General features: G+C 36.7%; 1 long non-coding RNA gene across 1 annotated transcript; it reads left to right on the forward strand.

The window, feature by feature from the left end:
- The first annotated feature begins 433 nt into the window (after positions 1–433).
- LOC139671904 (uncharacterized) lies at positions 434–22319 on the forward strand. The gene is made up of 3 exons (XR_011697811.1): positions 434–507; positions 20627–20726; positions 21656–22319. It is a non-coding gene; the product is annotated as an uncharacterized lncRNA (long non-coding RNA).
- Positions 22320–24749: the final 2430 nt, after the last annotated feature.

The raw sequence follows: 24749 nt of genomic DNA on the forward strand, positions 1-24749 counted from the left end.
AGAGAAGAATGTGCTTTTTGTGTCCATATATTTTAGCAACATATACACTAATGTAAAATAGTAACACTGGTAGATGACCAACAGTGTTTCTCATCTGTATTGCAAAAAAATTTTAATAAACACAGTGAATTTAACTACTGTGAGACATTGAATTATTATATTAATTATTGGTGCAGACCAACTCAAGAGTTGTTGAGTGGGGAGGCAGGAAATGAAAGGTCAAATTTCACAAAGGGAGATTCCATACCCTAGACCCTTAGAGTCTCCTTGGGCAACCCTGGGGCAGTCACTGGACAGCACTGCTCCACACCCCGTGGTGCCCCTAGCCCAGCCCCAGAATGGCTGACACAGAGTGGCCAGTGGGCCAGAAGTCTCACATGGGGGTGGGAAGGTGTGGCCACAGTGGTGCCAAAGCAAATAAAAGCAGCAACATGAACTATTCGAGCTGTTCAAGCCCTGTCATCTTTCTGCTGTCCTATATCTGCATCTATGCTGGATCTAGGAATGGTAGCTATAATTTTCTTTTTTCCTCTTGTTAATTTTCTCTTTGTTTTCACTTCTTCTCCTAATCTCCTTTTTTGATGTTTTGGATAACTTAGGACCAGATGGGTTGGATTTTGCTAAGTTGTATGGGTTAGTATATGCTAAGTCAATGCTTTCCAGAATGCTTTATTTTGGTTGAATGTTGCCCTTTAAACTTTTGGCAAGTTCCTTTATGTTCTAGTTTATCAGTAAAAGTACCTCCTGAGAACCCATGTCCAGTATTTCTCCTTTGCAGCCTCTTTTAAGGTTTTAAGGAACCTGAAAGTCCTTCTAATAAATTTGGCTGATAAATTATTGAAGACTTGTATATTTTTAAGGAAAAACGCTTTGGTGAGCTGGTAGATCATAACCTGGGGTCTTACAACTACCAAATTCAATTAAATTTTAGTCAACATAAATTCCTTCACTTTTCTTGTGACTTTAATATTTAGACTTCTTACATATTCAAGTCCTATGCAAACAGAAGATAATCATTCCTTAAAACATACCAGAAGGGAGAAAATAATTTATATGAAGTTTTAAAGTTACACATGGGAAAGCAGATAAAGGGATTAAATATCCCAGAGATTTTATGGTGAATGTACGTCCCATTCAGGCCTGTATTCGAATTCCTGTGATTTGCTTCCGTTTAGTTTCACACCTTCCTTTCAGAGCCATGCTGGGTAATAAAATAAAGCCATAGGTGACCAGAAGGCATCAGGTATTTGTTTATGTGATGCTGCATGGCTTATCCATTTCCATACATTATAAAATTTGCAAATCACTGCCTGAGAGGATTTTTTAAAAAATGATTTGTGTTGCTGAAAGCAGTTTTATATCTATATCTCAAATATAACAGTATTACTGACTTTTGAGATGGTTTTCTTTCTCTGACATATTTCTTTTTAATGCAAATTGCTGTTTCCTTTTAATCAAAATGTCTTTCAAACCCAGAAAAGTTAATCTTGAAAAATACTGAGGTTTTTCAAGGGAAGTTCAGGACACTTATTATTTTTCCAGTTAAATTACAAAATTTGCCCTCACTGAATAACTGACCATACATAGAAATTTTAACAGGATAAATACTCACCTTGAGAGCAGTTAATTAGAACTTTCCATTCACGGTTTTCATTATCACTTGTGCAATCATGATCATTCTAGCAGCAAACCAAAAAAAAAAAATCATGCCATTTTGTTTTCAATTTCTATAATACATTCATTAACAAAATTTGAGGTTTAAGTCATTCCCATTTTGCTGCAGAGAGCTAGGTAATGTTGCACCAGCTTTCACAATGTACTGTGTACAATTTAATATATAAGTTCATTTTAAATTTCTTATGTTTATGAATTCAGGAATAACAGTTAAGTTATGATGAAAGTGTGACTTCAAATGATTTATGAATTTGCTTGCAAAGACTTATATTAATTCAAAACTTCACTAAATTCACACAAGGATGAACCTAACTAACTACTTTACACTTGCAGAGCTCAAAGAATTGCTTCACTTCCATTTCACATGCTTCTTATGTAGTTCTGGAATGTAAGAGATCAGTATTTTTTTCATTCAAGGATATGTAGTTTTCCTTTCCAGTGTTTCCACCGGGTTTGAAAATTCTAAAAGGAAGATAGTACATGTATAGTAGGGAAATGAGCTTCAAAATTGCAGTTGTAGATGAGAATATAGTATACATTTGTTTCCATGGTGATTTTATTTTCTTTTAAATTCATTACTTTGTTATCAGTGTAACCAAGATTATGCTTACATAACATGGCTACTAAGGAGGTCTCCCCCAGGAAGCTGTAGCTAGGAGAAACTTGTTAAATCACCCCCTGCCTGGGACTCTGAGTACACTGAATTCCTAAACCTGGGACTCATTTCCTCAATTCAGAGCTTGAAATCTGCATCAAGAGCTGTGGCTGAGATGAAGCAGCCTCCTAGGATAGTCTGTGTGCCCTCCAATACTTAACTGGAGGGATGGAAGAAAGTGACACAGAAAGTGAGCTGGAAGGGGAAGTGTTAAGCAATTTAAACAATTTCTGACTGTGTGATCTCACCTCCATCTCTAGTTTGGAGGGAACCACCCTTTTTTTGTTTATGCAGGTGAACCATAAGGAGGGAGGACTCGGGCAGGTGCCTACTGCTTTTGGTTAGGAGGTGACACCTGATAGCCCCCTGGCTCTCAGCTCCTGATCACAGTTTGCCTACTCAGGAACGCAGCTGCATGAGTACAGACCACGGGCTACCAGTAGTGGCTTATGTGTTTGGCTATGTCTGCAGTCTGTGCTCAGAGTCTGGCCAAACACATGATACAGGAGCAGCCGATTTAAAACAGTGCTCTCACCTTGTTTTATTTCTTGCTACTTTGCTGACACTTATTTTGCTGCCTACCCTATCCCTGATATTTCATTTTCCAGTTGATCTTCAACAGAATGAAGCATAATAATTTGTGTTAGTACGACTCCAGTCCAGGCTACTCATTTGTATTATTGACTCATTAGATTAAAAAATTTAAGTGTATTCAAAGGAGTGAACTGGTCACCTCATGATTAGTGGTGTAAAATGAGGAATAAGAAAAGAGACCTTCAATGTCTTCTTGTTTTAATTTTCTAAGCTATAAGCTACCTGATCATTTTCCTGAGGTTAAATTACTGTTTAAAAAAAAAAAAAAAAAAACAAGCAAAAACACAAAACCAAAAAACCAAACGATTCCCATTATTTTTAACATTTTATTTTTCATGTCATTATCTTAATTTCCTGCAATGTTCAACAACAAAGGATAAAAACCTCATTTAAATGCTCAGTGAAAATAATTCTCTAGTAAGTGCAGGCAGGTGCTGACATTAAAATTGCTAACTACCACAAGCAGATGTATAAAACAGGGATGTTAGAGTAAGCTCTGAGTAAAGTAATGGTGACTTCATAACTCAGTGTTAACAAACAGCATTATTTATTGAACATAAGTGACAAAAGAGCAGAGTTTGGCTCTGGAGTGTAAAAGACTTCATTCAGAGAAGCGGGAGAAAATCAGCAATAGTCCTCAGGAGGAAGTCTATACATAATCTGATCTTTGTCTTGGGTAAGATCAGCCAACCAAAGAAGTCCTCTCCAGATGTCTGTGCAAACTGACAGGGTGATTGCTTATAGATTTGTAAGGTTTCTTGTAGGATGCAGATGGAAGAGCATTTTGGGACTACATAAAATTTATTTGAAGGTGTTTGAAGGGTGTGTAAATACACGATGAGATGTTTAGGGAAGGGACCAAAGGCAGTGAAAGGGAGGGATCAATGTGAATTAAGGAGGAACAAGAGAAGGAAAAGAGAGAGAAAAGGTACAAAAGCGGCCAGTCAAATGTATATGAGTCAGCACACTTGCCTGACTGAGGATCCTGCTTGATGTTCTTATTAAATCCTATTTATCACTGTCGATAATGTATGTGCTTTTGGGGTGCATGGGAGAGCAGGAGGGTAGGCTGAAGTGGCAGCTGGTCAGAGGACCACTCAGGGCTGGGTGTCAGTGTCTGTGGGAGAGTGCAGCTAAACAATAGGGAAAGGAGGCAGCCACTGTATCCCTGGTAGCTCTCGGTGTGGTTAGTGTTTCTATGGGTGCTGGTAGAGGCACTTCTTTCTGCATCAGTGGAACTCTTGGTCACCTGATGCTTTTGGGAACACGTGCTCAGCATCAGTAGCAGCTGAACCTGGGGAAGTGCAACTGCCTCAGCCTGCACAGAAAACATAGCACTGGATCCAGCAACTTCGAGAAGCTGGCAGGGAGATTTTTGGTTCAAAACAAAACAAAACAAAACAAAAGAACAAAACCAAAACCAACCAAACAAACAAACAAACAAAACTAATTAGAACTACAGCTGAACCAAGCTTCTGTGACAACACTAGAAGTATTTAGGACTAGATTATTGCCATACCTACCAGTGATGATTGATTTATCATCCCTGTGAATGTTTTCAGCTTCTCATTATGCCAAGATTGTAAATAATGCAACTGAGCTAACCTGTGCTGTGTCTGATTTTACACATTTAATGCTCAACAGAAGCTCTAAAAGGTATAATACCAATGACAACATTAATCAAAACATTTTTCTTACCTTTCCCAAGACTGCTATTTAATGTAGTCTGCATATTCCTTATCCTTTCAAATACATGCTTGCAACTGTGTTAAGCTGTTTGCTTTGGGTTTGCATGATTTGTCCACATGCCCAGGCCTTCACAGCCACACTATTTTGATCATTCCTAACTGAAGTATCTGAAAGTTATTTACTGTTTTCCATTTGTGCAGTCTTTAATGTCTAAAATGTAAAAAGGACAGTCCCTAATAAGGTTTGTAGGAATAATTGCCAAATAAGCAGTTCACAGATATGATGAGAGGTGGTATCCAATTGTGCCCCTTGTACTGTGCCCCTCTCCATACACATAACCTATGAGTTGCCATTTATACTATGTCCTTTTGATGATAATGAGATATCTAATGTATATTCTTTATGAGACACTTTTTTTTTCATGTTAAGCAGCATGTTATTTAAATTTCTCTCTTGATATCAGTAAAACTTCCAGTGAACAAGGCACCAAACAAACTGGAAAATCTGGCTCCTTGGGAATATTTCAGTGTAATTACTTCTATTCTCCCATGGTAAGAGCATAAGGCAGTGCCTGGGAGCAGAGTGGTAATGATGGTGGATGTCCTCCACTGAAGCTGTGATCCTGCAGGAACATATAAAGGAAACTGAAAGATTAGAGTCTATATTTATTTGCTACTAGAGCTGAAAATCATTCTGAAATTCAGTCACTGATGACCACAGTCGGTGGTCAGAGGAATAATGCCTTTGCTATAGAGGCACAGAGACTTAGTGCTAAGGTTAATGTGCCAGGTCTAAACCAATAGGCTATATCCATGTGATATCTTACCACCACCAAAGGAAGGATTAAATCAATCAATAAAAGCAATATTCTTGAACTACTATAAAACATCAGTAACTGCATAGAGACAGAGTGTGTGAGATCATGAACATTGTCTCACTACAGAAGAACATTGCCTAATGGCATCCTGGGGATGAGAATGTATCTTATACATGCTATTACTTTTACAAAGGAAACATACAAAGCTGTATTATTAATAAACACCTACCTTCTCCTCTTTATTTTCATTCTAATGGTGGTACACGTGTTCAAAAGATTTTCCTGCTCTCACAGGTTCTTCTAAAATGTGCTGTTTTCTTTGTATGAAGTTGTTGTGATATTTATGACTCTCTCCAACAAAGTATGTTTTCACATCCTCTGTGTCATCTGAAAGACCAAAAGGCAGAAAACTAGTACAACTTCAAAGACCAAAAGAGGAAAAAAATAATGAGAGTTCTATTCTCTGATGTAGGTATGAAAGGAAAGCTTTGCCTGTTCTCATGCCTAGATGAGGAGCAGGATTATCATCATAGGAACTTTGAAGTAACCCCAGTATGTCATGGCATTAGCTATGTTAGCTAATACTCACAATCCCTAAAATATAGATTATTTCAGCCTGCAGATGGATCCTAAACCACTTTGCAATAGAGCAAAAGACAACATAGTTGCAGGACTTCAGTTGTTCTAATAACGTCTCATGCAGAAAAGCACTGAAGTCCTTACATGGACAGCATAATAGTGGCTATAAGGACTGGAAAAGAAAAATAACTGGCGCTGTCTCCATTGGAGACTGAAGTACAGGTATTGGCAAGGCAAAAAATACGATCAAGGAAAAGCATCTTACTTCCTGTAAGTGTTCATCCTCATATTATGATAAAACATGTACTCTCTGTACTTGAATACTTAACAAGAGAACTGCCTTTGGGGGAAGCCATACATGGAAACGTTGGACTTGTCTGCTGTGTAATTTGTTTCTTGGATCCACAGATGTGACTTCAAACAAAGGACCATTGAATGTCAAGTAAGCTGTACTACTTTGCAAACTTCAGTTGCAGTTGTCTGGTGATAAGTATAGTTTGCAGTAGAGGAGAGTAGAGAACTTCTGCCACACTTTTTAAGAGTAGTATTATGACCAACACATTGTTCAGAGAGCTTTGTACTCTAGACTTTGCCATGAAAAAATGGCCAACATTGCATCACAGATCTTTCAGAACTGTAGCCTGGGAGGATTTCTTCTACTTTGCAGCCATTTCTATTATTAATTAACTAAAGTATTTTATTTGTAGTAGAAAAAGGGGAGTATTTCTCATTCCCCTTTTGACAAGGGTAATACATCATCTCCAAGGAAAGGCAAGCATGTAAATTCTTGATAAAGTACCTTAATAATTTTAGTCTGATATTTACAGTTAGCAAGCACTGTAAGTCCTTCTGCCACCAGCAGAAGCTGTGGAAGGATAACATCTCAGTATGTACTCTGGCTGTGTAGCTACAGGTACTGAAGCTGAAAATTTTGGCCTTTGTTTCTTCTGATGTAACTGAGGTATAGTCTGTTATGGGCAAAAATACACGAACTAGCTAATCAGTGTTTGGCATGGTAATAGCACTGGGCCTCAGCTTAATAAGCCTCACCTGAAGCCTCACTCTCAGCTAAGATCTAAGTGCCTATTTCAAACGTATCACAATTGCAGGCTGGACTTAAAAGTCTGGCAAGCAGCCAAGTGTGCTGAGAAACAAGCTCTTAGCTCAGTGTAGAGATTCACCTTGGAACAGAGAGAGCTCCATTTCTAAGAGCAGAGAGGCAGAAATTAACTTTGTCACAAATAAACCAGGAAGAGCTAACAGATAAAAACTTAGCCTGTCTCCCCATTAGTAAAATAGCAGGAATAAGGAACATACTGTTTGTGGATTTGCTACCTGTCTGTTCTCCATCCACAATGCTGCCAGGTCATAGCCGGGATTCCAAGAACCCTCCGTGGTGCTTAGGACAGCTAAGCTTGGCATCACTTCTTGCAGCTCACCGGAGTATGGTCAGGCTGGCCTGAGCCCTCTAGGCTACAAGGCTCAATGCAATGATTCATACTTTCTTCCCCAGAAGGGCTTGAGCCCTTGCTGAGCACTCAGCCTGGGTGTGGTATTGCTGCATGTTCATGGTGGGCAGTGGGCCCTAAGCACACAACTGGAACTTCTGTTTCTTCTGCAAAGTAGCTGAGATATGTGGGTCTGGCACAGTTAGAGAAATCCTGATAAATTAATCTTTTAGTCTATGGAGATTCTTGCAGTACACTGATGGAAAATACTTTAATTCAGACAATTTCATCAAACACAGACAGTTCTGGAGATATCCAAAGGCAAAACAGCCTTCCAGGCTAGAGGGCAGTTTGGGAAGCTTAGTTGGAACCTGCTACTCTGCTGACCCTCTTCAAATAAATTCATCAAATGGCCTGGAGCAAGATAGTCCTTTTCATCCTGGTGTCAGTCACTCCAAGGGAGTGACAATGTGTGCCTTATGCCAGATCTCTTGGCTCTGTGAAGTTCAGAGAGGGCCATAGGAATCTGAATGTCCAATCCCCCCATTAGAGACCACTGATCTCATGGTCAACCTCTACTGTAGCATCATTTTAAACCAGTCAACATATAGGATAAAAAGTACTTATAAAAAATAATATTTTTGGTCATTAATAGATTGACATCTGTGCTTACTATAATGCAGGGCATGCCTTAAGATAAGGCTCAGCTCTCTCAGTGATATCAGTGGTGTTAATCATTAGGAAAGTTGGTTTTGCCAAAGCCTCCACTGCTGTTGCCTTTAGATTACTAAATAAGTTAATCTTTGAGGAGGAGCAAAAAGGTCACAGATTTGGAGAAAAGCTCACAAATGTGGTTTGTAAGGCAGGTACTTTATAGTCTAACAATGTTTTAATCAATTTAAGAATATCAGGGAGTAAGGCTGTTACTCTCCTATTTTGAAAGGATGCATCTGGCACCAGTAATATTGCTCTACAACTATAAATTCAAAGGAATAATATTACATGTTAGGTACCACAGAATGCTCAAATTAGTAAGTTGCCATTTAAAATTACTAACACTACAAGTATCTTTATTTATATAGTTAATAAAAAGGATTGTAATATCAGCCTGCACCCCTAATTAGTCAGTATTATAAACAGGTCTTTAACACATTAATCTCTCCCCTTCTAGTCCTTGTTTCTGCTATTCCCACTGAGCTAGTATTAAAATCCTATCAAAGACTTCTGATTGTGAGTTTCCAAAGTGGCTCAGGTAATGACCTTCTGATCTGACTGCTTCTTTTCTGAATGCTATGATACAAAGCAAGACTCATTACTGCGGGGTGTGCTGTAAATGCATACAATAATTTGCTGAAGCACTGAGAGTTTTTTTGTTATAAGGAAATTTTTATGAATTACATGTGCCTGTATAGTGGAAGATGGTGAAGGTTTTAATTTTACCTCAGGTTTCAGAGTGGTCAGGGAGGAACCAATAATTAAAATCATGTTACTACTGCTAACTTTTTATAATTTAAATCATTACAATCTCATCTGAAGTCCAAAGTACAAAGACTGTTTTTCTGGTGTATTCCCTCATAGGCTATTGGATGTCATGTCCTATAATTTGTCATATCTCTATGCCATTGCTGGGAAGATAAGCAATGTGATCAAATCCCTTGATTCATCTTATGTATAAATAAATATGTTCTTTATTTTGAAAGAGAAATGCCATTGTCTTAGTTTTTAGTCACTGGAAATTCCAGTACACTGTGGATTATTATTTGTTTTTAGAGACGAGAACAAGAATTTTTTTTTTCTAATCTTAAGCAGACCAAGAAATAAGATAGTATCTAGCTGGAGCAGTCTCCCTCAACTAGGTTTAAACATATTTCATTAGTTATAGCAAATTTTTCACCTAGAGAAAATGGAAAAAATGCAGAGCCATCTCACTTTCAGAAAGCTGGGAGTTAGGGCTCTGTTCTCAGACCCATGTAGCCCAGAATTAAAGTTCCTTCTATTCTATCTAAGATCATCTGGGATAAAATTCGCTGGACTGCAATCTGGTTAATTTCATCCCTCATCAACAAAGAAGCACACCTCATCTGGTAGCACAGATGTGTTGGGAAGAGGTGCGAGAGGAGCAGGATGAAATCTGCTGTGTGCCCTTCAGTGATGTCTGGTGCTGACTCAACCAGTGAGGATAACGCTGTTCAGGCCATGTAATGGTACACCCTGGAGGGAGCTGAAGCTGAGCTGAGCAAGAAAAAATGAAAGCATTAGTCCTGAGTTTCTTGGAGCAAGTACTCCAGGGAGCCTGATTTTGCTTTGAAGTCACCTCCAAGAACGTTGTAAGAGAAGTGTTCAGACACAGCTCTTAAGTTTCAGTCCCAAATTTTAGTCCCTTCTTGACTGTTACACACTGCAATAGCTAATTACATCCTCTCTGGTGTCTTCAGCAGAACTTGTCAGTGCAGCAGTCTAGCAGTACTTTTCTTTCCCCCGTCATATTTTCTGTTTCTGTTCCCTCCCTAACCTACTCCTTAGGGTACCAACTCTACAAAATCTCTCGGTTGCCCCATTTAATATCATCTCAGAGTACCTTTTACTGCTCTGACAGTAGCCAGGATCAGATCAAATAACAATAAATACTGCAGGCTGTGCATAATAGGTATTTCTTTTCTAAAATACATTAACTGCCAATGTTTAATTCAAAATCATTCTAATTCAGGTAATATTGAATGAGATCATTTGTCATTTGATCCATTTTCTCCATTCTTGGCATACACAGCTTTATTACTAGTCTGAGCAAACCAGAGAACCTTTGCATCATCATAATCATAAAGCACTTTCTTTTGTCATTAATTAGGCACAACTGGGCAGGAAATAAAGCAGAGGCCATAAAACCCAGTGATTTATACTCAGCTCAAGGCAATAGATTTTTCCTTCGATTTCCAGAATCTTTTAATAGAGCTGGAATAAGACATGCTCTTTTTTTGCAACCCATAACTTTTTTTTATACCTCTTTGCTCTACCTTTCTTCCAGCTTTCTGTAGTCCAGGAAGTAAGCCACTTAGCTGTGATAAGGAAGGCAGGTGGCTGCAGGCAGTAACTCATTTTAAAGGCACTTGCCATATGTACCAAAAGTCACAGTGACAGTGTAGAGTGCGTAAAATACATCCATTTTTCAGACCTTTCCTTTTACAAATTATCTCACTTTCAAGGGTGGTGTAGGTGGTCGTGTATGGGGAAATCTGCATAATTTGATGAATTCAGCTTCCTGTTTGAATCTAACAGGACAGCTTAATGTGGCTTCTTCATTGCAATGGTGAGATAACATTGAGACAAGAATTGGGGCATAGGTGCAGAGGACAAGAAGTAAAATCCTCAGTAGAGGCTGTCCTACACTGTAGAGAATAGCTGTCATTTGGTACATTACAAAGCGATGTACAAAATGTGCCTGTCAGGAAAATTTGACTCTTCTGCCTGTGCTTGGACATCTTGCAGCATTGGCAGAATATATTTTTGCTATGGAAAGCAGGATTTCCTGAGGTGAACCTGCTGGCCAGGCTGCCAAATTTGGGGGCACAATTATTAATAGACACATATTTGCATGGGATATCAGGAATTATACCAGAACATATCAATTATACCAGAAAATATCAATTCAACATTGCTATACATCTGTAGTAGTTTTGGCCTTAGTTTTAGCAAGGCCTCAGTTTAGCAAGCCCAGATAGCCTTACGTAGATTAGAAGCGACAAGCATCATCTGACTTAAGCAACCAAAGAGATATTTCATATCATCTGACATCATAACAAGTATAGAAGAGAGCAAGGTGGAGGTTCTGTCTCTTTTTGGTCTTCACTTCAGACCTGGAAGGACCTGCTCTTCTTCCCCCACTGAGATTAGGCCTTGCCACCATCTCCTCCTGTGTTATCTAGGGAGGTGAACATTTTCTTGATAATTTTTCTCCTCTCTTGTTGAGAGTTTTCTCTGGAAGAGTCTTTTTGGGGTGTTTTTGTGGGTCTGGGTGGTTGGAATGTGCATTATTTTGGTGCCATGACTCAGATTTGACCAAGGACCTTGGCTGGCTTCCTGGGAACTTGGCTGTATTCCTGGTAATTGTTATATAAACATCACTGGTTTATCTTTATTGTTTCGGTACATTCTAAACCAAAACAACATCTATGAAGTCTATGAATACAATCAGAATAAGTGAAAAGCCCTTCACAAGGTAGGGGACAATTCCCATCACATTCAAATATACCATGTGCATGCACACAAAAATTTAATAATTAAACCTATTCTTGTAGATATTTCACAGCTGTAGAGCCACCATTATTTTGTCTAAAGAAAAAAAACCTTCTATTATTCTTTTTTAACCCAAACATTTCCCACATAAAGAAAATAGTACAACTGAAGATCTTTAAAGAACACAATACAAGCCTAGATCATAATCATGATAAACTACTTTAAATTATGAGCTTTCAAGAATCAGACGAGAGGACATAGAGTGGCTGCTACAGTGAATTTCTTTGGCCAGACTTAAGTTCTTACTGGGAGCAAGTCTCTGTTAAGGCAAGTATAGATATATTCTTGGTGTCTGTGATTAGGGCAGAGATACATTTTGACAAATTCCTTGGGGAACTAATTTTTTGTTCTTTGTCCTCTTGCGCAATACATCACATTTTGGGGTTTTTTCTCAGCAGGATCAGAGACACTGGAATTGAGTACAATGGGATTAGGGAATATTTTGGATAGTTTGAAAGGGACAAACATGTAACAGCAAGTCTGTTGACAGATAAAATGTGAATAGAAAAAAAGGCTAAATATAGAAATCAGTCTTTCACAGTAATACATATTGGATCATTTTACATAGGTTGTTACTGCCAGTGATTCTTTGACTATTGGCTGTTTATTGTACTCAATTGGACACTAGTGCCACAGAACATTGGTCCTGGCTGGACTGAACAAGTGAAAATGGTGTGCATACGTGAAAGGGAATTTTATTTTCTGGCAATTCTTCTCATATTAGTTTCAAAATGGAAAACAGAAATAGATTGGTATCTTTCTTTTTATTTCAAATATTTCAAAGTAATTTTTCAAAATTATTTTCAATTCAATTGTGTTTCAAAGTTATTTTTCAGTGCTCATTCCGCCCTGGGTGAAAAAAGTAATCAATCTTAGGATTTGAAATAGCACTGCAAAATTACGTAGCCCTAATAACTTCTGGAATTCTACTGGGATACATTTTCTCTACCAATTTGGCTAATGCTAGAATGAGAATGTTTGCACATTCTATTTCTAAAATAATTAATTTGTTATTAGTTTTGATAATACATGAAGTACAGTGCCAGCTAACAAAAAAGAAACAGAACAATGGTAGTGGTATATTCGTCATTGGTAGGTGTCTTCTTTGCATTGGACCACACATTTATCTCCTGAAATGAAAGGCTGTGTTATTGTCCAAAGTGTCTCCAGTTATCCTATTAATATTTTTAATTGATACACCTCTTCCTCCTAAATTGGAATTGCCACTTATTGAGCAATGTGGGTGTGATTTTATCATTAAATACAGAAAAATAAAGATTGCAAAGTGGTAATAAGAGATTTACAAACATTGTGCTAATTAAGGAATGACATTAGACAATTATAATTGGTCAGTTTATATTTGCAGCTCTCACTGAGGTGAGGAAATGAATTCATTTTGTACAACTAAGTATATTACAACTTATCTCAAGCACTTAAAACTTAAAAAATATAAGGAGGAAGGAAGAAAGGAGAGGAAATTGCTTTAAAAAACGACCATAAACTGCAGTTCAGGAAGTAACAAATCTCCCTGTACTAATGATAATCCAAAAATGTTTAGCTAAGATTATAAAAATGTCTTGCTCGCTACCGTAACTTATTTTCATGACCTACAATAACTGTTATGAATGTTTCCCATCAGTACACATATATCTTTTATTAGTCCAGAATATATGAACAATGTTCGCCAGACAAAGCCATTAAAAGAAACTGTAATAATAGAGAACAACTTGTATCAACAGTTAAGCTTACTAAAAACAATGTAAGGGAAACAGAAGTTTAAATGTGAAGCAAGAGAACATGAGCACCAAGAAGTAAAAATAAAGATTCAAGATAATTATCTGATTCAGCATATTCAGTTGCTGGTTTTATTCAACAATATTTTCTGAAAACAAATTTAAAAACTTATTTAAAAAATCCTTTAGCACCAAGAGGTTTTCTCACAAAACCTAGTTACTCAAAGAAATTTGATATTTCCAGAAAAGATTAAAAAGTATGCACTTTGTTTCTACTTGGCTGCAAACTGTGGAAAGTAAACAAAAAAAAAATAAAATAAATTCTATTTATGTGGTGTACAGAAAAGCTTAAATAAATTATGTGGCTTCTTTCTTTGTACAGAACTGATTGAGACAAATTTTTAAAGCACAGCTGGTGTGTTTCTTTTAGTTCTTCCAATATTGGCACTTGATCTACACTCAGTTTGGGATAGTAAATGAGCATTTTTACCTTCAAGTGGTGTTATGCCACCTTTCTTTTTTGTCACATGAATGTCAACTGATAGCAAGGAGTGAAGAGAGCATATAAACAACCCTAGTCAGAGTATTAGGCATATGAGAATCATGCTTATTATGCCAAAATGGTATTCTGCTGGTATGCAGATATGTGAATGCAAAAAAGGAGTAAGACATGTGATATAATCTTTTTGAAAATTTAAAAAAAAAAAGAAAAAAAAAGAAAAAGGAGAAGCTTCAGCTGCACTTGAACTGGGTTTGGTTTAAGAAAGGGGCAGAATTGGAAAATTCAATATAGGGAGAACAACAAAAGGAATTTATTTTAATGAAAAAAGCTTGAAAGAGGAACAAAAAGATCTTTCTTTTGGGGAAGAGGTTCATACAAACAATATTGATCAGTTACATTTAAGTCTCTTAGAGATAAGATGACTGATTGGCTTACTTGCAAAACATAAGTGTTAGGTTGGATTTACAAAAATGTCAAACGAATTGATACCTGGGATCCATGTCAGGCTCTATAGGATATTATGGAATGTGGTTTGTTTGAAACTGCAGGAACAGGTATAATAAATATCAGTCGGGTATGGGCAAGGAGTATTTGTCTTTTCCAAGAGATAAAATGTGTATGCGTACACACATAAATAAAAAAGTGATTCTCCAAATTAAGCATGTCATAATTTCTTATAAACCCCAGACATTAGGAGCTAAAACTGTCAGCTTCTCTTCTCCCTCATTAATCTCCAAATATAACTCAGCTTCCTTCACAAAATTACATGCTATAGATCCAAGTAATGATTTCTGTCTAGTTAAAGAAAACAACATATATTTCATGCTTGTCAGGCATAGTTTCAAAACAAAGCAGATATATTTTAAAAATGAATTCATACTTAGTTTATTACTGATCAAATCAGATGTTTATCTTCAACAAGTCAAACTAATTCAGGATGTATTAAAATTAATGATGCTAATTTGTTCCTTGTAATTTTATACTATCATTTAAGATATATTCTGCAAGGATAGCTTATTTTGCATTTAGCCACTGAACAAAACAAACCTTAAAAAGTAGGAATAAGGCTTGTCTGACATCAGCCAGCTTTGGAGATGACCATTTCAATACGGTTAAAAATGAGTGACTGTATTCTCAGTGCTAGAGAATACCAGAGGAGCCCTGTAGAGATTTCAGTTAGAACCTGTGTTATTATTAAGAAATCATATTTTAAAAAGGTACTGACTACGGAGACCAAAATGTTTGGGACACAACACAAAATAATGTGGGTAGTGAAGAAATTAAGCTTTTGAGAAGTGTTGTAAAATGTTCTTGTGGTCCTGTATAAACAGAGGAGGGGGAGGGGGTCAGAAAACTATCAAAAATAGCAGACTTGAAATTGTTAAATGCAATGAGAAATCCATGAGGTAAAAGAACTACATGTACCTCATGATGTCGTATAAAATGGCAATTACTATGCACAGGAGGATTTAAAAATATCTGTACAATTCTCAATGGCAATCCACCAAGGAAATAAAATCTAAAATACATTAAGAAAAGAGTTGGGAATAATTCCTTCCACTTTTAGGTCACAGACAAAACATGGTTCACCTGCAACCTCAGGGCTTCTAGCTTTTCTTATCTCATCTGCAAAATAGCACAGAACTAAAAAACTGATTGATAAAGGCTACAACAGTGATCAGAGATATACAGCAGTTTATGTATCTGGAAAAACTATATTAGTGCTCTTCAGCTTGTAAAAGAGAAGATACTAAAAGGAGGGCTAGCACAGCAATTTTCTATGACTTCCTATAGTTTCTCATGAGGACACACAGTGAAATTATCACACAGATTGTAATTAAATTGACTAACTCAATGCCACAAGGTGTTGCGGAGGCTGGATTATAAGTAGGCTCAGAAAGAACGTTTCAAAACAAATTAATGGAAGAAAGGTCCACTAGAGTCTATTAAGTTCACTGATGCAAATGGAGTTTCTGGCTATAGAAGTACATAAACTAGATTGCTGAAGGCTGGAGTGGCACACCAGAGGAAGTGTCAACTTGTAATTGTCCTATTCTTGTCCTTTTTTGCTAAGCATCTACAAGTGGTTGCTGCCAGAGACAGGACCCTTACCTAAATGGATCTTTCAAGTCATCAGGAAATGTGTTTTCAAATTTCTGTCTTTATCTTAGAGAGAAGATACAGTAGGTCATTGTCTAAAAAGATTGTAAGGCTTTCTCACATCCCAGAACTGAGGGCAACTCAAGGCAAAAGAAGTGTCACCTTTAGCTAGGTTGCAGAAGGGGAAAATGTAGCTGCAACAAAGAGAAGCAGACCCATAGTTAAATAACACACACACCACCATATCTTGGTGTAGGGAGTGGGGACAGGAAAATTGCCAGCACACTACATATGAAAGGTAATTTCATTAAATAATGTTGGTAAATTCTGAGAGTATCTGAAATAGAAGTAAAAAGAAAAGAGCTTTCGCTAGACAGCCGACCATCCTCCTCTCACAGAAACTGACCTTCCAGTAGAAAAAAAGATCATTAAAAACTTGTAAAAAACAATTCAGAAATGCTGAGATAATAAGCTGTGATTTATATAAAAAGGATCCTTTTTTGCTTCTCCAGGGCACTAGAGTTCCTCATCCATTTCTCTAGACTACATTTGTTAACTCCTTTCTCTAGACTAAATTCGTTAACTCTGAAATAACTCAAAAGACTTGGAGAATTTTAAAAGCATTTGCAACTCTGCAAGGAAAAAAGTGAAACAACATTTTTATCTCTTTCCCACCTGCTTTCAGCAGGTGTGTGCAGTCAGATTATGTAGCTTTTATGCATTGTGAAGCTTGTATAATTCAGAATTTCATGCTCTACACATTTCAAATGGTTTGACCCCTTCCCCTCCCAGGCACACACAAGCACACAAATGGAGTTTTACTGTATTTTTCAAATCAGTGTATCCTCTAATTTATTCAGGGTTGTCTTTTAGAGTGTTAAAAAGCACTTTAATTAACATTTTGGTCAGAAACCTTCCTCACAATTTTGTGGTGAAGAACCAAGCGTAAAAGAGGCTCAGTGAGGATATTGCATACTTTGTTGCAATGCTCATACTTTTGGACATAAAATGACTGCCTGGAAATATGTTCACAACTCAGTGACTGGCAAAAATAAATGTATTTAATTATTAAATTCTATTTTATTTGTTGACTTAAAGTAACATACTTGTAAATAAGAAGCGATAAAGGAATTTAAGGGGTTTTTCTGCCTTTCCAACCAATTTCTTTGTCCAGCTACCATTTCTTACATACAAGGGGAATTCTCAGCTGATTACAGCAGCTGAGGACTGTGCCATCTTCCTCATTACTAATCTGACATAAGGGAAAGACAAGAATAGAGCAGAAAACAGACACACTCCAAGAACTCCTCACTAATCTAAGATTTATGCAGCTAAAATGAAGCCGAGAAATCCCACAGCTCTTGCATACTGTTTTGAACAAACTTTATGAGTATTTTCCTGTGAAGGATAAAAAGCTGTAATCTGTTTCTAATTATTCTACTATTTGTTCTTTGGAACCAACCAGTTTCTAAAAAGATCTTAGACCAATAATTGCACAGGTGGCCTTGATATACCTTACCACAAAAAAGAATATTTCCTATTAATTTGGATTAAAAATTATTTAAATAAAAAGAACATACTGAACAAGTGGAAATTGCTCAATGGTTACCCATATCCATACATCTGAATAGAATCATAGAATCACAGAATCCTATAATGGTTTATGTTGGAAGGGACATTAAAAATTATCTAGTTTTACACTCCCTGTAATGAGCATTTACAATCATAGTTACATTGATTATTTGGGGTTTTTTTCTGTTATGAGATAAGCAGAAGAATATCAGTAAGTAACAGTGTGAGACCTTAATTAAGACATACAGGTTTCTTTTTTAAGTTGATGGCATTGTAAAAGGTTTGGTCTGGCTGATGAGACAAATATCTAAGCCTTTTTTTGTTAGTGATTGTGGTTGAGAAAGGGATGTACCTAAAAATTCCACATTTTTATTTCTAATGTCATATTAACTCTCAGTATAAAACTAAAAAAAAAAAAAGAAAAAAAAGAAAAACAAGAAGATAGAAAAATTCAAGTTGGAAGGAAACCCTGTGGGTCAACCTCCCTTGCCAAAGGATTTCCAAAGTTAGTTTCAACTTCCAAGTTTTATCACATACCTCAGGGTCATATCCTGTCAAGTTCTAAAGCCAGAATTAATGAGAACTTAGAATTAGTCAATGCAAATACAGATAAATTGGTCAATAGAAATAAAGTGAAAATGTAAAGTGAAAGTGAAAGAAAACGACTGTAGAGAAGAAACTGTCTCAACTTTCAGAGTGGACTCAACTGGCATTGGTTATGAAGGTACAGTTCAGAGTCAGACTCCAAAAGAATGTTTCATCTGAATTAATTCCTGATTAGCTACTCACTACATTTTTAGATTTGGGCAGCAGTTTACTCAGCAAGAATTTCATGAAGCCTATGTATATAATTGCAGAAGGGTTGAGTTTGGAAGGTTATCTCTGGTGGTGATCCAGTTGAACCCCTCTGCTTAGGAAGAGACACCTGCTGTCATGGCTAGTTGACAGACAGGAATGAACCTTATACTTACTGTGGAATATCTTCTGTTTGAGAGAACAGAAATTGATATTAAAACTGTTTTTGAATGTTAATGAGAATCTTACATCTACACACCTTCTCCAGAAAAATCACTGGAAAAACTTCCATTATATTCCAAGAGAATAGATTTAGAGTCCAAGCAAGACTTTTTCAGAACAGGAATCTGAGCTTAGATTCCTATACAGAGGCAGTGATACTTTTTTCTTAGAGTTTTGGTCAGAATTGTTTTGCAGATTGAAGCAGATAGATATTGTGATTATAAATATATTTCTCAGTTTGAAAACAGAAAATGTTCTACTAACATTTGCAACAGGTTTCATACCACCTTGTAAAAGAAATAGAATGGTCAGGAAACCTAACTAGTTTTCAGATGGGGTTTGATGAGTTAACTAATGTATTCCAGTTGTAAACCATTGGTAGGTTGTGAAGGACTTGGTTCAAGTTCAAAAAATGTAGATAAAACATTACTGAAATAATGAAAACACCATTTTTGGCATTTTTTAAAAGAAAACATCACAAGGTTTAGTTTTAATCTCAATTAACTTATTTCAGGAAAGTGATTTCTAATGGGAGCTGAAAGATCATAGCAAAATTAGGTGTTCCACAGTTACAAAAATGAGTAAAAACATTCTAATAATCTTGACCTGGATCTGATTTGAATTTTATTTTATTTGTGACTTGTCTCAACCAAGAGACTATTTTGAAATTTTACAAAAACTTTTCTGAACTCTTCTACTGTGGACACAAGGCCTGAACTTCCCCAGATTTTAGCAGATGTAACTGCTCTAAGTTCCCTGTTGAAATATTAGTAGAAGCAGAGCATACGTGGCCTGCAATGTCAGAGCTAGAGGGACAGTTGCTGAGAGTAAGCTAAGGGAACTCTATCAAGGATAAGGGAAGTAGCATACAGCAATCAACAGCACACAGAAGTAAACACTGTTAATAGGAAATGTTGCACACTTTTTGCAGTACCTGCTTTTTAAGATGGATTTTGTTGCTAAAACTCTTTGTGTAAACAATCCTACTATCAATTTCAGAATAAAAATGAAAATATTGAAAAGCTTTACTAGGTGTTCCTTAATACTTTCAATCAAAGTATTTATTAAAAGGAACATGAAACAATACTCCACAAGAAATATGCTGACTTTTGATTGTCAATACATTTGTGTTTAGAAAGCATACATTTTTTTAGATTTGGGAGTTTCTTTGCTGCTTTGATGGAAATTATTTTATTCTTAAATCCAGTTTGTGGGTTTTGAAGATTCTCGCTGCAGATGGAAACTGTCAGCTTGTGTGAAGACACAGTTTGGGACAGTGGAGACTCTCTCATTAAGAATTTGTGCCTGTAGAATTCTCTCTCATTCCTTGTGTTTCTAAAGGCTGGTATTTGCCAGATCCCTACCATTCACATTTGACAGAGCTCTGTCTAGCTTACTTAGGAGATTGTGAGCATAAGGCTCACCTTAGAGCTCTTCTGGGGAGCAGCAGTTGTCACTGCCCTGTGTCTGCTGCCTCTCGTTTCTGTCCATTAGCTAACCTTCTGCTAACCTTTCAGCAGGGAATGTCAGAAAGGCACCTTTTCATGATGGGTTTGCATGTTTGCTAATAAAAGAAGTTATCTGAAGTCTCTGTACAATTTCTTGTTTTTCTGAACCACCTGCCGTGAATGCACTGTATGAAATTTAAAGTATTTAATTACTCAAGCTCCATAATTGCAATATAATGAACTTCAGTATTTTTAGGGCAGATTAATGTAGTATAGAATTTTACTAACAGTAGAAAATTTGAAAGTGTTAAATAATGACTTAAAGGGGGAATAAAGGGACAATAAAATAATTTAAATAGTCTACTCTGAATTAAATTTTTAATCATTGCATCTGTTAAAAAAATTTTGCTAAAAACCTTGTTGTTCCTTCAGCTTAAAAGAAGTTTAACCAGGTGTATCTATGAAGGAGTAATTCAGGGATGTTTTCTTCCTGTTTCTTTTCTACTAGTTCTGGAGATTCACTCTGGGGTATGATCCTGCTGAGCATCAGCCATCTCCCAGTTAATACTTGGACTCCTCTTGAGTTCACAGGAAAGAAGAAACAAGAGGTATATTCCCATGGATCTCAGAACTTCATAAGGGGGCCAGAGCTGGGTAGTCATGAGCCTCACAATAAAAAAACAAGTGCTAATATTTGTATTCATGGCGATGGGAATTAAGTGAGCACATTTAAGGAAGTGTCAGACTAGAGAAAAGCAAGGATGCCATTTTGACTGTCTTTAAACAAATTGCTCAATCTTTTACTTAAAAAGACTTAACTGACTGGTGATCATATCTCACCTTGCTATTAAAGCCCAATCCCAACATTTCATTAGGTCTTACATCTTAATAAAAAAACCGATAACCTCAGAGAGTACAATCTGCAGCTCAGTATATGTCAAGTCTCCTTTGTCTACAGAGAATGTAATTATTTAGTACTCTGGATATATGATTCCAGTGTATGACAGGCACTCTGTACTGCTTCTACATGGAGATACCACTCAGCCACAGTTCCTCCACAGAGTACAGATCCATGGAGCTGACAACACATGCACTCCTGGAGGAGAAGACGGGTGTTGAGTTGGTTTGCCCAGGTCAAATGGCACTCCTTATTTAGTGACAAGACTTTTGTTATCAAAGTGGCATAGAACAGTGTTATAGTAGTAAAATATTTAACATTAGTGTAATGTAACACTAGCACAGCAAGGTGGCTGGATGGGTATGAGTGTATGTGTGGGGGTGTGCGTAACCTTGAACACTGTTCTGTTGAAAAGAACTTTGGTGGAAATTACTTGTTTGAATTATTGGAAAATCATTTGATCTAAGAGCCTAAAACGTCAACAAATTCCCAATTAAATCAATGCAAACATCATCCATTTAAGGTAGATTGCCAAGAGAGTTATCCCTGACATAGCCTCAGAGCACTGAGGCAGCCTGAGTGTACTGTTATGAGTAAACTGCTCTTGTATCTGAAGATGACTATGATCACTTTCTGCAGGACAGATGACTGCTGAGAGCACCCTATGGAACACTTCTTCAGGCTGCAGTAGGACTGTCAACGGCTACTGTATTCTGACATTGTAGCTGAAACAATGTAGCTTCACTACTAAGATCTGAAGTGTTTAGATTTATTATTATGTAATCCCGGATGCTTGTTTAAAAATCAAATTGCCCTCTCCTTTCAAAGAAAATCAGTTCCCTTGGACTCTTTTAATTTCTTCTTTTTCCCTAGGGGATAGCTTACCTTGAAACATAGTTATGTTTCTGATCCCATGGGGTGGATGGCAAGAGTCCCATGGCAAGTTTCCCCTGTCACCTCTTTACGTGTTCCAGTTTGTCCATTTTCCTCTTATTGGTTTCTAAACACATGAAAACAAGAAGTACTATAACAGCACATGTGACTGAAAAGCAAAGGAGACAGAAGAGATTTCCATGCAGAATATCAGTTTTGTCAAGGTTGTAAACCTGCCCTAAAGTGCAGTTTCTACAACTGCTTGGAAAATTGGGTTTCACTGAATAAAAAAAAAAAAAAAAGGGGGGGAAACTATACTACTTGCATTTGTGTTCAGGGTATTTCAGCTTTTCATTTCTTTGCTGCCTATTTCATTTCATAACCAAGCATTTCCATTATTTTTCAAAACTGAGGTTTTAAAAGTACGAACTAACAGTCAAACATTGTAAAGAAATAGATCTGTTTCTAGTGGAACAAAAATTTCATATTGAGTTCTATAAAGCATGATAACATTTAAGGTTGGCCCAGACAAAGTATTTCATTTTGTTTGTTAAGTTGCTAAATCCAAATCCTATCATTTAATATATGTAAGTAGATCTCCTGTCTCTTGCTGTCTCCTTCAGGTATATTGATCAATAAAAGCATTTCTTAGCTGTTTTGTTGATGATTTTCTAACATGCCACAACTGAAATAAATTAATTAAATAAGCTTCAATAAAATATAATATCATCATATTTAATTCATATATTTTCTTCTAGACATTTTAGGGATTCTGAAAACTATGAGTGGCTTTTACAGGAAAAATAAAGGAGTTTTAATTATTTGTGGGGTTTTTTTTTTTGCTAGATTTTTAATAAAATGAGTAATCAATAGCAGCATTTTTAAAAACCCAGCTTTTTATAATATTTGGAAATTGTTGCAATTGGTTTTCAGTCATGTGACTCACACTTCAAAAAAAAAAAAAGAAAAGTACTCGTTTAGGCTGCAGTCAAATTTTATTTCACCATAGCAAAGAGCTAGTAGCTTGTATTGACCTTCTACAATTAATCTTTTATAAGGCAATTATTTACCTTGTTTGATTTAGTTAAAAGAATTTAATAGAGGTAAATGTTTACAAATTCCAAATTAGGTTCCTTAGAAAAACACACAAAAATATTAACCTTGCATCAACAAATCAGAAGTCTGTAAAGTGAAAATGGCATCGTTGTTTCCCGGTTTGTAACTAGAGGAAGCTCTGAGGAAAGGGAGAAAAAACAGAGGTAAAAGTTAGATCAACCTTTTCTCTGCCAGCCCTGCACAATTCTGGAAGAAAGTTAGACAATGATCATATTATTCCTTTCCAGGGTATCCAAGTACAGAGAGGCACATGCAGGGAAAATAAGTTATTTTTGGCCAGGGATGATATGAGGGCAAACAAAGAGTCATACCTCTTTCTGCAGCTGACAAGTGAAAGACAAATGTAAAAACTACAGGCAGAAAATCCCCCAACTCAATGTTTTGAAGTGTTGATTTTAAGGGAGAGTCACAGGTGTTGAGATGACTTCTGATCTGCCCATTGAAGTGCTATTTCAAGTCTGTTTTTGCCCTTAAAATTGTTTTCTGCAATAAGCTCTTTATCAGGATTTCAGGTCAACACAGCTGAGTTACATGTATATTCCCCAACTGTAGCACTATGAAAAGGTTCACATGGTCTTTTCCCTTGGTGAAAGGGAGAAAGCTCAGACAGAAACAAAACCACTGTTTTTTTTCCTGATCATTCCTACTGTAACCTTCATGAAATCATTTAAGCTCTGGTCTTTCTCTAAAAAGCAAGGATAACCTTCACCAAAACCCAAAATGTGCTGTTAATTCAGTTGCTATGAGTTACTAAAAAGACCGTGGCAAATGAAAGGGGTAGATTTAACAGGAGTGAATGAAAGAGAAATAAGTCATTAAGGGGATTCTGCCTATCCACTAATGCTGGCCAGCTTGGCACAGTCTGGCAATGGCACAGCTGGACTGCCTCCATCAAGCATCCCTGAAGGGGAACCACTGAACTGATACCTGCCTATAAAAGCACATATAGCAATCTAATGATGTTGAGAGAGGACATTAGACCTTATATTCACATTAATTCTATTATACCAATATAAGGCAGTTTCAAATGAGTGCAATTAGGACATAAGGGAGGAAAAAAATCTATCTAAAGTATAGCATTAAAATTTAATAGGGAGTTACACTTGTCTGCATTTTATAGTGAAAAGCTATTACGGCAAAGAGACTGCTCACTTTTACTTTCCTTTAGGCCTCTGAGAAAAATATGAGTCTATACCATGAATGAACTAACTTGGAAGCTAGTGTGTTTTCAAGATCTTTTATACTTCTTTTTAGGAGCCAGAAACTATGCCCAAAAACAAATATCTTCATATTTTTATCAACAGCCAGGGAAATACAAAAAATGTTTGCGCCCCTGACAGTCCACAGTCATTCTAAAATGTAGCATCCATTTTTGGAGGGGCACTTGTCTGTAATCCATCATATTAACTTTTTTCAGTTTTACAAGGCACGTGGAATAATTCTTGTCTTGAATCTGCTAGATCTATTTTAATTAAATTGCCAGGAAGAAATCAGTAAAGAAAGCCTACAGGAGATAATTTCTTTACCACCTTTGATGCTTTTAAAGGATTCTAGACTGTCCTTGAAAGCAGACAGCCCATAGACAACCATCTTCTCATGGAATTAGAGCCAGTGAAGTGATGCTCCCTCTGCATTCTGCATTATCCAAGTGAGATCTGATTCTGTGCACAAGCATGCAATCTTCTTTAATCCATGTTCCTTAACCAAAATTTCATATATAAAGGTAGGCACAGAGCAGACTCCA

This window comes from Pithys albifrons, chromosome 5, assembly GCF_047495875.1.
Source record: "Pithys albifrons albifrons isolate INPA30051 chromosome 5, PitAlb_v1, whole genome shotgun sequence".
Taxonomy (NCBI): Eukaryota; Metazoa; Chordata; class Aves; order Passeriformes; family Thamnophilidae; genus Pithys; species Pithys albifrons.